Source organism: Rattus norvegicus, chromosome 1, assembly GCF_036323735.1.
Source record: "Rattus norvegicus strain BN/NHsdMcwi chromosome 1, GRCr8, whole genome shotgun sequence".
In the NCBI taxonomy this organism is placed as follows: Eukaryota; Metazoa; Chordata; class Mammalia; order Rodentia; family Muridae; genus Rattus; species Rattus norvegicus.
In genome coordinates, this window is record NC_086019.1 from 55186259 (window position 1) to 55198569 (window position 12311).

General features: G+C 45.4%; 1 protein-coding gene and 1 non-coding gene across 2 annotated transcripts in view; one reads left to right on the forward strand and one right to left on the reverse strand.

The window, feature by feature from the left end:
• Nucleotides 1–12311, forward strand: part of Rps6ka2 (ribosomal protein S6 kinase A2) — a 275284-nt gene that overhangs the window by 7271 nt on the left and 255702 nt on the right. The gene's annotated exons all lie outside the window — the stretch shown is intronic.
• On the reverse strand, nucleotides 9566–9680 carry LOC120093055 (small Cajal body-specific RNA 3). Its single transcript, XR_005500205.1, has one exon. It is a non-coding gene; the product is annotated as a small Cajal body-specific RNA 3 (non-coding RNA).

Consider the following 12311-nt stretch of genomic DNA (forward strand, 5'->3'; position numbering starts at 1 on the left):
AGGCTGGTCTCAGATTTATAGAGATCTGCCTGCTTCTATCTCCCAAGTGGTGGGTGGAAGGTGTGCCCTACCACTCCTGGCCTTCATTTTATTTTTTAATAGCGTGTGTGCACGTGTGTCTGTGTGGGGGTTTGTTCATGCAAGTAAAGTTTTCTCAGAGGCCAGAGGCCAGAGGGCTTCAGATTCTTTGGAGGTGGAGTTACAGGCAGTGAGCTACCCAGAGTGCTGGAGTGCTAACTGTGCTTCTAAGAGCAGTGTGCACCCTCAAGGGCCAGGCCAACTCCCTTGCCCCAGGTGGCTTTTGAAAATGAAGACCTTTTCTTGCCTTTTAAAATAGAGAAGATGTTGGATATTTTATGTCTAAATATCTCCCTGTGGAATCTTTGTCTAGCTGTGTCTGGTGCCACGGCTCTGCCCAAAAGGAACCCCAGGGAAGTTCCAACATAAAGAGTAGAAATAGGTCAAGAAGCCTGCGCCTGAGTTCGAGAGTTAACACAACATGGTTTGCCTTCACCACTGTCCTTTCTAGGGAGAGTGGGTTCCTCGTGGGGAGTTTGTGTTTTAATTCCTAGGAGGGAAGACTTACTCCGATTCCATTTGGTCCACACAAAGCACATATCTATTGTTTTCTAAACAATAGCAAGGAGCCAGCAGGTTCTCTGCGAGTGCTTCCCCGAGGGTGTATTCCAGGAGCTCAGCTTAGGGCAGATTGCTGTCTCAGAAGGAAGCAGATGCAACAGATTTGAGAAGGAGCCTGCGGTGTAACTCGGTGTAACTCGGAGGCTCTCTTAGTTCCTTTTGAAGATTGTGTTGTGAGCAAGCCGGGGTGCTGGAAAGTTATGGTGGGCCAGAGAACTTAAAGATGGATGCAGGAAACACATGTTTTCATGTCTGAGAAATTGCTGTGCAGAGTCGAGGGTCTAAGGGGGTCCCCACTGACTGCATGGGCTTTGCCCTTCAGGGTTAACTGAACACATTTATTTGTCCGTGGTCCAGGGGCAACTGTCTCCTCATTGCCTGGGAAGCATCTTTCAGCCATTGCTTTAAGTGACATCCCACAGTGACATCCATTCAGAGACCTTGCCCTTATCTGTCCATGTGGGAGATGGGACATCAGGGACGGAGCCATGGAGGGCACTGTCCCTTTGCCAGTCAGTTCCTCCTGGGCCATAGACAGGGAGGAGGGTCAGGTGGAACAGTGGAGTGGGGAGAGCTGGCCTTGGGGAACACTTGGGTATAGATGCTTTCTATGTCTTCTAAGCGCCACACCACATCGGGTTCCAGTGCAGTTTGTCAGCTTCAGGCGCCGGTGTTGCCAGTTGCTCATATGGTTTATAGGCAAGCTTTCAGTTGATGTGAAAATGCTAGAGCACTGTCGACGAGCGTGGTTTAGAAGGGCTGAGGTTCCGGGGCTGTGCTCCTCAATCATCCTAAAGAACAGTTTCCTGTCTTGACGACTTTAGATCCAAGGAAACTGTGATAACGTTCTGAGATTTCACATTCCTTCTTGTGACTGCAGCGGCGGCGTTTCCCCTCCCCCACCTTTGCTGGCAGCACAGGAAGTGTCTGTAGTGAGTGGGTGGCTTCAGTCTGTAGGAGAGAGCTGCAGGAACACTCCCCGGGCAGGACTCTGCTGGGCAGAAGACAGCTGCCCAGAGACGGAGAGGAAGCTGAGGCAGTCAGCACCAGTTCGGAGGCTGGGGGAGATCTTGGAGCCGGGTTCATGGCCTCCTCTCAGGGTGTCACCAGGGTCTGTGGCAGATCACTGATGAGCTCCCAAGCACAGCCCTGTCTCGTACAGTGACTGGCTCGTGGGCAGGAGACTGGAGCAGGAGACACTAGGATACCAGATGGAGAGAGCAGGCCTGAGGGTATCATCAGGGCCCTGGACACGGTCCTGCACCAGTGTGAGTGGCTCAAAAAAGGCCCCTGTGCAGGCATGTGTGGAGACAGCACCTCACCTCTCCCTCTCTGGAATCTATAAACAGCGAGATTTTTCTTAAGAAGGAAAAAAAAACAACTGAGACTGGTTTGAATAGCAATGAGACAAGATGAATAATGAAGCTTAGGAACTAATAAAGCAATTAAGAGCGGTGCGATTACAGCTTAAAGAGATGGTTAATAGGCTTGAGCGATTAATAAGGCACACTCTCAAGTCCTGCTTATTAGCTTACACAGTCTGTTCAGGCGTCTGTGGGTTCTCTAGGATCAGTCAGTTCCAGTGACCACCCCAGTCTCTGGGTTTGCAAATCTTACAGTTCCATGTCGGTTACTCAGAGCTGTGCTTGTGTAAACGACTGTAGAAAATGGTAGCACACAGTGCTTCCTGGAAAAAAGAGACTTGGCCCCTCAGTTTAAGTAATTGTGGGCATGCATAAGTAACAATGTCTGTTTGGAGCATAAATGTTTATTGAGGCAAAGATTAGGGGCCATCTATTAATTTACAGCAAAAACTGACAGTGCACATAACAGTTTTGGGGCAAGAATTCATAGAACACAGAGCCCTTAGCTCTTGTCATCCATGACATATGTCTCCAGGCATCTGTCCCCTGGGCAAACATAGATGGCTTGCAACCCTGTTTAGCCTGACATCGTCATCTTTCTGTTTTTTTTTTTTTTTCTTTTTTTCGGAGCTGGGGACCGAACCCAGGGCCTTGCGCTTGCTAGGCAAGTGCTCTACCACTGAGCTAAATCCCCAACCCCTATCTTTCTGTTTTTATAGCAGGCTAGGCATTGTACAATCCCAGAATGAACACAGAGGGATCATGCAGCCAGTAACCAGGGCTCTCAGACTGGGGAGGGGGCACAACTGCAGTCCAGTGGTTTTGTGGGTGAAGTTGCATGATAGCATATTCTCCATGGGCATGGCCTTGTCAAAGCGTAGTGCCTGCTTTCTCTGACTTGCTAGTACCTGGTATGAGGAACAGATTATCATTGAATGGAAAGGGGACACAAGTCGTACAGGGCCTCAGACCTTCCTTCTGCTCAGGCCTTAGCTTGGTGCTGCTTGTAGCCCTGTGATGCAGAGGTCTATACGAGGGACCTGTGCCCAACCCATCATATCTTTCCTACAGTGTATACAGAAGAGCTGACTACAGGAGGGGGTCATGTTCCTTTGAGACCCTGCATGAGTTCAGTGCCCTGAGAGCCATGACTAACACAGAGCTGGTCCTGGAGAGCTCCCACCTCTCAGATGAGGCTGTGTACAACCCAGACGCTGAGTTTTCACACAGGGGTTCTCTCAATTTTTAACTCTTTTCTTCAAATGATGATGATGATGGTGCTGGTGGTGATAATGATGGTGATGATGATGTGGTGGTGGTGATGATGATGACACCAATGATAATAAACCTAAGTTCTTGTTTATGTATATAAAACACTCCAGAAGAGCCTTAGAGGGGAGATGCTTTAGAAAATTAACCTCTTACCCAGGTTTTGGACTATATCTCTTTCTCTCCATCATAAGCAAGCTACCGAATTACCAAATGAATAATCTGAAAAATTATGGCCAGGGAGGTCATGTATGTGTGTGTGTAAATGTGTGTGTGTATATGTGTGTGTGTATGTGTGTGCATGTAAATGTATTTTCAATGATAATGTTAGCTTTGATAAGATGCAAAAAAAGCCATTAGAAAATTCCAAGTCTGGGTGTACACCTGCAGCTAGGTGTTGGCCCTGGTGTACACCTGCAGCTAGGTGTTAGCTCTGGTGTACACCTGCAGCTAGGTGTTGGCCCTGGAGTACACCTGCAGCTAGGTGTTGGCCCTGGAGTACACCTGCAGCTTGGTGTTGGCCCTGGTGTACACCTGCAGCTAGGTGTTGGCCCTGGTGTACACCTGCAGCTAGGTGTTGGCCCTGGTGTACACCTGCAGCTAGGTGTTGGCCCTGGTGTACACCTGCAGCTAGGTGTTGGCCCTGGTGTACACCTGCAGCTAGGTGTTGGCCCTGGTGTACACCTGCAGCCGATGCAGAGATGAAGTCGTTACAATTGGTGTGAGTCATAGCAACTGCTAAGAAATCAGCAAAGCACATTTTTCCCAGAATACAAGATCAAAACACCCGAAGTGCCAAGCACGCCCAGAAGAGCCAACCATTGCCAAAGAGGGCTTTGTGGCTCAGTGCTCTCTCAGGGGGAGCTGTGGGTGAGCTTCGGCTCCCTTGGTTCCCTTCTGCCTCTTCTAGATGAGTGGTCCATCAGAGCATGAGTCACGGGTCCAGAGAGCAGCAGATGAATGAGCTCCAGGCCACTCGACAGGCAACTCTACAAATATTTCCTGAGTATTTATGTGAGACAGAGTCTGTGTTAGCACATGGGACAGAATCGCCAGCAGTGTGTGGTGTGGCTTCCTTCAGAGTCACAATCTGTTTGGGAACTCACACATACGTGCGTAGTTCAAATTTACAGGCACATACAGAAGGGAGTGTTCTCCAAACAGTGTGGAACTGTGAAAAGTCTCCTGTACCCATAGGCACAATGTTTGATGCCTTTGCACCTCTCAACTCGCAAGCCCCAAGTCTGTCCCCTTCCTCTTTCCGTCCCTGCCTTTCATCTTATTCACTTGTGGGTACTTGTGTGGGTGCTTGCACAAGCACAGCCACACACATACACAGATACACAGACACACACAGGCCTACAGACACACAGCAGTATTGGGATATCATGTTTTATGCATCCCATTAGTGTTGCATTAGTGTTTTATCTATGTATAAGTGCTATGTGTGCATGTGTGCATGTGTGTGTAGGATCCAGAGATTGTCTTCTTCTGTTGCTCTTTACATTATTAGAACTCACTGATTCAGCTAGACTGCTTGGCCAGTAAACCTCAGGGTCTTCCTGTGTCCACCTTCCCTGTGGTGGTATTATGGGCACATGCTGCTGTACCCAGCTTCTTACATGGATGTTGGAAATTTGAGCTTAGGTCCTTGTGTTTGTGTCAGGAAGGTCAAAGCACTTCATTGTGGAAGTTAAAATCCATTCTTCCTTCTCAATGTGTTACCGTGCTTCCTTAAGGAAGTCAATCACACACATATTTAGCCCTGTTGGACAGATATTGATTTCCTACCGGTAATTTTAGCAGACAGCTTCAGCTGCTGACTACCTGCTAAGACTTCTAGAGAATGAGGTTCTCAGCTGTGACTCAGGCATTGCCATGGAGGGATGCTGCATTTGCCAAGGAGACTGACTGACTGAATTATTAATCAGGAGAGCCTCCGCTTACTAATCTGTGGGAACTTTATTTTCACTTTGTAGGACAGATATTTTTGATAGGTTATTTGTAAAAGGAAAATGGCAATCTACAATAACAACAACAACGAAGGGTTTTTTGGTTTAGCTTAGGGTATTAAAGGTCGTAAGTGAACATGGCTAACAACAGCAATAGATGTGGGTAATCTGAAAAGGGGATGGTGTTTCTTTTTTTTTTTTTTTTTTTTTTTTTGTTCTTTTTTTCGGAGCTGGGGACTGAACCCAGGGCCTTGCGCTTCCTAGGCAAGCGCTCTACCACTGAGCTAAATCCCCAACCCCGGGGATGGTGTTTCTTGAGCCTTTAAATGGAACAAGACAGCCAGGATGCTATCTAATGTGAGGGTTGCATGGTGTGGGGAGTTCAGTTGTGGCCGCAATAGAGGCAGACAGAGCATCCTCATGGTGGATACAAAGATTGCCGCTGAGTATGGGCTATGCACCGGCTTAGATCCTCAGAGTCCTTAATAAAGGAATCTCCATTTGTCCCCAGATCTGGTGTATAGATCTCCTCCACTGGCTGTGACTGCATGGCCAAGGGAGCAGGGGAAAGGCAGGGCCTGAAAGAGTGACCCTCTGTGGAAGAAAGGGATGAGGCAGAGAGGAGGAAATCCAGCTCCCAAATGTTCTCTTATATGAGGCAAAGCCCGAATCTCTTGGATGAAGGGGAAAGGGACCTTACTTGGAGGTTGTGGAAATTAAAAATGGCCACTCAGAGTGAGATCAGGGAGAGCCCACCGATGTCCCTGAGGGGTCTGCAGTTAGGAAATGGTAACAGCCATTGCTCTACTGCTGGATTTTGAGACCACAGGAGAGGCAGAAGTCAAGCTCCGCCCACTGCTGGGAGACTCAGGAAGCCAGCGTTCCTGCACACATGTACCTTCTGAGCTGAGGAAGGGAAGGCAGCTACCCCTAGCAAAGGCTAGGAGTTGTCCTCCCCCAAACTTCCCCCAGTAAGGCTGATGGTGACCCCTTGGTGGGCCATGAATAAAGGTGGAAAGAGGACCAGAAAACACTACCGTCTTTTTTTTTTTTTTTTTTTTTTTTAAGCAGGTAGCAGGATATGCAGCAACTTGCTATACCTGGGGTAAAGACACTGAAAGTCCCATTGCAAGAATAGGAGATCTGAGATGACCTCTGGGAGGTTGTCCAGGGAAGGAAGCTGGAACAATTTAGTGAGACTAAGAAGTTTAGCAATGTTGCTGGATATAAGGCAAATATAGGAAAGTCAGTTATATTTATATAGATAACAAAAATTTGAATTTAAAATAATACATAAGAACATCCAGTGACAACACTAAGCAACAAACATTATATAATAGGTACAAGCTTTGCATACTGAAAACTACAAAAGACTGCTGACAGGAAGAAAAAATTCTTCAAACAGAATGCTCATGGACTGACAAACATGTCAGTGGGGAAAGGCACTTCCTCAGCCTGACTGCCTGAGTCCGATCCTTGGGCCCAACGGTAGAAAGAAAATATTAAAACATTCTTGTGAGTGGTTCTCTGATTTCCACATGCATGCCATGTTTTATACACACACACACACACACACACACACACACACACACACACACACACACACACACACTGCCACCAACCGCCATCACCATCACCACAACAAGGTAAGGAGAACTTGAAACCTGAAACACTCAGACTGTCAGAGCAAGCATAGGCAGCGCCCTACAAGATACAAGTGAAGGAAAGGGCATTCTGAATTGGACTCCATCCACTCAGGGATGAAGGCCAGTAATTGACAAATGGAACCTCAAATACTAAAAAGCTTTTGTGCAGCCAAGAAAACAATCAGCTGAGTGAACACCTACAGAGGGGGAAAGAAACTTTGTCAGCTATATGCTTGACAGACAATTACTATCCAGAATATATAAGGAACTAAATAATAATAATAATAATAATAATTTATAATATAATATTATAAATATTGCTATAAATATAAATAATATAATAAATATTATTAGAAATAAGTAATAAAAATAATACATGACCCGATTAGAAAATAAAGCTATGGATCTGAACAGAAAATTAACCAAAAAAGAAAGAAAAATGGCCAAGAAATCTCAGAAAGATGCATTGATAGGATTCCATCCTCACGGCAGCCAGAGAGGATAAGAGCAACCAAACAACAGCCAGTAACTGTCCTGGGAGTCAGAGGGCGAGGATTGCCCTCAGCCACTGCTGGTGGGACTGTAATGGGGTAGCCTCAGCCACTGCTGGTGGGACTGAGTGGGGTAGTCTTATCTACTGCTGGCAGGACTGCAATGGGGTAGCTGCTCTAATTCTCAAGTCAAAGTTGAGAATTCTCACATGTCAAGGCACTGCCTTTTCAAAGAGACCGACACCCAGTGTAACACAAGTAAAACCTGTAGCGTTTCTCCTCGGAGAGTGTGTCAAGGTGCCGCCTCAACTTACATGGAAGGACTTAGTGTAGCCTCAACTTCGCAAAGCAAGAGTAAAGCAGGCGATGCCATGCTGAGCGTGTGAAGACCATGGTAGAGATTGAGTAATTGAGACAGTTTGCTGTTGCATGAAAATAAACACCTCAGTGAGTGGAACAGAAAGAGACCCCTGGCATTGAGGTCAGTTGATTTTTACCCAGATGTCCGGATATTTTGCTGGGAAGAGAAAAATCTTTTCAACAAATGGTGTTTGAGCAACTAGATATTTGTTTTTCAAATGTTAATATAAATATGAAAGGACGGGTTCAAAGTATCCCTATTTTCAGATATTAGGATTTCATACACGATAGACCCCAAAGGCTCCACCAGGAAACTCCTAGAGCTAACAAACACTGCTGTAAAGTGATAGGTTACAAAATAAAGATACCCAGCATCCTTCTTAAATACCAATGACAGAAAGTCTGAGAAAGGAATCAGGGAAATGATCCCGTTCATAATACAAAGCAAACAGACAAACAAAACGAAAGACCGATAGAATTAGAACTACGAAACCGTGAAGAATCAGAAGAAAACACTAGGAGATGGAGAGACCTCTCATGCACATGGTAGGTTTAATATTGCGAGCATGGCCATCTACCAAAATCAATCTACAAATTCAGTGCAACCTCATAAAAAATTCCAATGCAATTCCTCGCAGAAGTTGAAAAGGCAATCTTAAAATTCATACAGAAGCATGAAAAACCCTAGGCAGTCAAAAAATCCCAGAGAATAAAGACTGTTTGAGGCATCAGCATGATTAATCTCAAGTTATACTGCAAAGTCATAGTAGTAAAAACAATATGGCACTGGCACAAAACCAGATACACTGATCAGTGGAGTCAAGGACCTAGATATAAGTACTCTACTCACCTATAACCACCTGATTTTTCTCTTTTTGCAAAGATGCCAAAAAAAAAAAAATACACATTAGAGGTAAGACACCATAATAAATGGTACTGGGAAAGTGATCCTTCTCTCTCATCCTGCACACGAATGCACCAACCATCCCAGTGTTATATCCGAAACTTCTGGAAGAAAGAATAGGGAGTATATTTAAGGTCACACACTCATACAAGGACTTCCTGAGTCGGATTCTGATCACCCAGGAAATGGGACCGGCAAATAGCAAGTGGAACTTCCTGGAATTAATAAGCTTCTACACTGCAAAGGAAACCGATAATCAACGGAAGAGGCAGCCTACAAAGAGAGAAAGGGGTTTCCAGTCATACATCTGAGGAAGGATTGATGTCTGAATATACAAAGGACCTTTTTTTAAAAGCCCTCAAGAGCAACAAAGCAGGCAACTAAATTAAAAACTGGGCTATTGAATTCTCGCAAGGAGAGCTGCACATTCATGAGCAGCACTTTTAAAGAAACACAAAACCACTTTGAGATTTCACTGTATTCCAGGCAGGAGGGCTTAGATTAAGACACGCAGACAAGCAATGCTGACGTGGCCCTGGGGAATGGAGAGTGCTCGTGCACTGTTGGGAGCGCGAACGGATGCAGCTGCTGTGGCCGACTGTGTGGTAGTTTCTCAGAAAACTAGAAATGGATTTACTGTCTGACCCGGTATACTCCCTGGCCATGTACGCAAAGGACTCTATTCCTGCTGTAGAAATGCCTGCTCGCCCATATTAATTAATTATCAATTAATTGAGTAATTACTATTCTTCACAGTAGGTAGGACATGGGAACAGATGTCTGTCGACTAATGACTAGACCATGGAAATACAGTATCAGTACACGGTGGAATTTTGGAGGGGGGTTTGTTGAAGGAGTAGCTTCACTTGATTTTCTTTTTTGCTTACTTCTAAAATCTGTCCACCTCACCAGCAGAGACATTGAACTAAATCGTAAGGAAACAGTATTTAGAGCGGCAGTTCACAGAGATCTCATGTTTATGTGGGACTGTTGCCTTCTGCAGACAGAAGGTATTTTTCTCATTTGTCTACATGGCTGGCTCTGCGGCTTCCATCACGGTGGAATTTTACTCAAGTGAGCAGGAAGATGCGATTTGGAGGTGAATGGCAAGAACCAGAAAACAAAATACTGAGCGAAGTAACCCAGACCTAGAAAGACTTACGTTCTTACTCTGTTAGGATCTTTAGTATCAGATCTTTAGATTTATATGTTTGACTTTGAGTACACGTAGAACCCAGGAGACTGCACGGGGACCATCGATGGGGAGGGGAAGGAAGATTTTACGGGAGGAGGATAGGAGAACACAGATGATGCTTAACATCATTGATAATTGAGAAAATGCAAATTAAAAACATGATGAGGTTGCACTGTGGTGCCTAAAACTTAAATGTCAAATGTTATTAAATGTGGACAAAGGCAAGATGAAGCTGTTCTTGATGGTTGAACACAAAAATAGCACAGCTACTTTGAGAAATGATTGGAATGCACCTTCCTGATGGATATCCACTTACCTTGAACTTAATAATCTTACTCTTGAATATTGACCTAAAAATGTCCACCAGATACCTCTATGTGGACATTTACAGTAGTTTTTCAACACACGCACACACACACACACACACACACACACACACACGCACACACACACACCAGAGTCAGTTCAAATGTCCATCAGCTTGTGCAAAGATCACCATTGTATTCCAGTTGTAAAAATGAAAGACCAAGCCAAAGGTCTATGCAATGTGGCGTCATCGCAATAATACCAGGTTTAGAGAGAAAAGCTAGTCCCGACACTGCAGAGCAAACATTCTGTCAGTGAAGTCCAGGCTGCAGGAAGACACACTGGTCACAGAGACGCAGAAAGGACATTTCATTGTGGTCACATGACTGCATGAATTTGTCTAAGTTCGTTGATGTGGGGAATGCAGCTCAGTTGGTGAAGTGCTTGCCTGGACTGTGCAAGGCCTTGGTGGCCCACTCCTGTACTCTTCCCATGCAAGAGGTAGAGATGGGGGAACAGAAGTTCAGAGTCACCCGTAGCTATATAGCAGGTTGGCCACTAGCCTGGGATACAGGAGACTGCTAAAAACTGATATGAACTGTCTTGTATGTATAAATAAATGACGTCTCTAAAATATAAACGTTAGGAAGTTACAGTTCCAAAGCCTCTATAATAAACGCGTATGCCTAGTCACGAGCTCCGTCAATTTGGGCCCCATTCACATAGACTGCTGATGCCTCATCTCTGCTTTGCTGCATAGAATGGACTCTGATCAGAGCCTGAACTGCGAATCTGTCCCTTTCATCTCTTCTAAGCTTCCTTTTCATCCTTTATGGAGATGTTTGCGACTCTGAATCCACTCGTTCTACGTCATGGATTCAATCAAAATGGACTGAAAATACCTGCAAGTCACATCTGTACCAAATATGTACAGATTATTTCGGTATAAGTTTCCTGAAAACATGCAGCCTAACAACTGCCTATCTACTGTGCACAGTGCTTTTGGTATTCTAGGTGATCTAGGGATGATCTCAAGGACACAGGGGATTTCATATGCAAATCACCAAGTATCCATGCGGAGCCCAGCAGCCACTCCCTCACAAACAACCTGTCTCATGGTTCTGAGGATAAAACGGTGTGAGGCCATGCCAGTGGTTGGCTAAATGCCAGCATAGTAAGCATCCACTCTGTTCGCTCCTGTGATTATCTGTGTTCTTATGGGAGAAAAAGTGTGCCGAAAATCTTAATTAGGCAAATGGATAAGGCGGCAAAATGTTTTCAAATACATTGGCAAGATCTATTTGTAATATGACATCTTAATATGAGAACTGCAAGTAAAATTTGGTCCTTACGGTATTGATTCAACAATTCATGCGCATTTAGTTTATTCCATTGTGTGGGCTTAAAAACCATAAACCACACTTACACAATATCTCGGCGATTCACAATTTTCATAAATTCATGCCGTTTCCCTTCATAGCTCATGTAAATGGCATTGAACATTAAAACCAAACACTTATCAAAAAGTCGTTAGCTTTCTGGCACTCGCAGTGTCTGATTCTTACATTGTGAACGCTCTCTTCTCAGGAGATGGATGTAGGAAACGTCTCAAGGAGAGCTTGGTTTCTCGTGACATCATGGATCTGACACAGGACATCAATAGTACTTCGGCTTCTAAGCCATGTGCCGTGTGGGCATGTTTAGGGCAGCAGGCAGTGTAGCAGAGAGCAGTGAGTGCTACCTGGGGTTCCAAGCGTAGGCCTCAGTCTCTCCATAACTCACTCACACTGCATAAGAAGGCAGGGTCAGCCTCTGGCATCTGTTGCTTCAGGTAAATCCAACAATAGAATTGGGATCCTGCCTGCTTCTGCCCAAAGCCTGGAGTTCCTGCCCAGCATCCCGTCCAGCATATGCACGTAGGTCTCATCCTTGCTGGACCAGTGCTCTTCCTCCTGGGCTGTGCTCACGAATTCCATCCTCACCAGCCAGGAGCCCTGCTACTCTTCCCATGATCCCTCAAACCGTTCCCAAGCGTCTCCAAAGGCCAAGTCAGAAATGTGTGCATTTCATGTTCTTCCCGAATTCTATGGGCCTAAGGCAACCCCCCCGCCTGAAGAAGCTTCTCTAAGGAGAACGAAGACTGAAGAATGCTGGCTCAAGCTTCTGTGTTGTCACTGTCCTCACA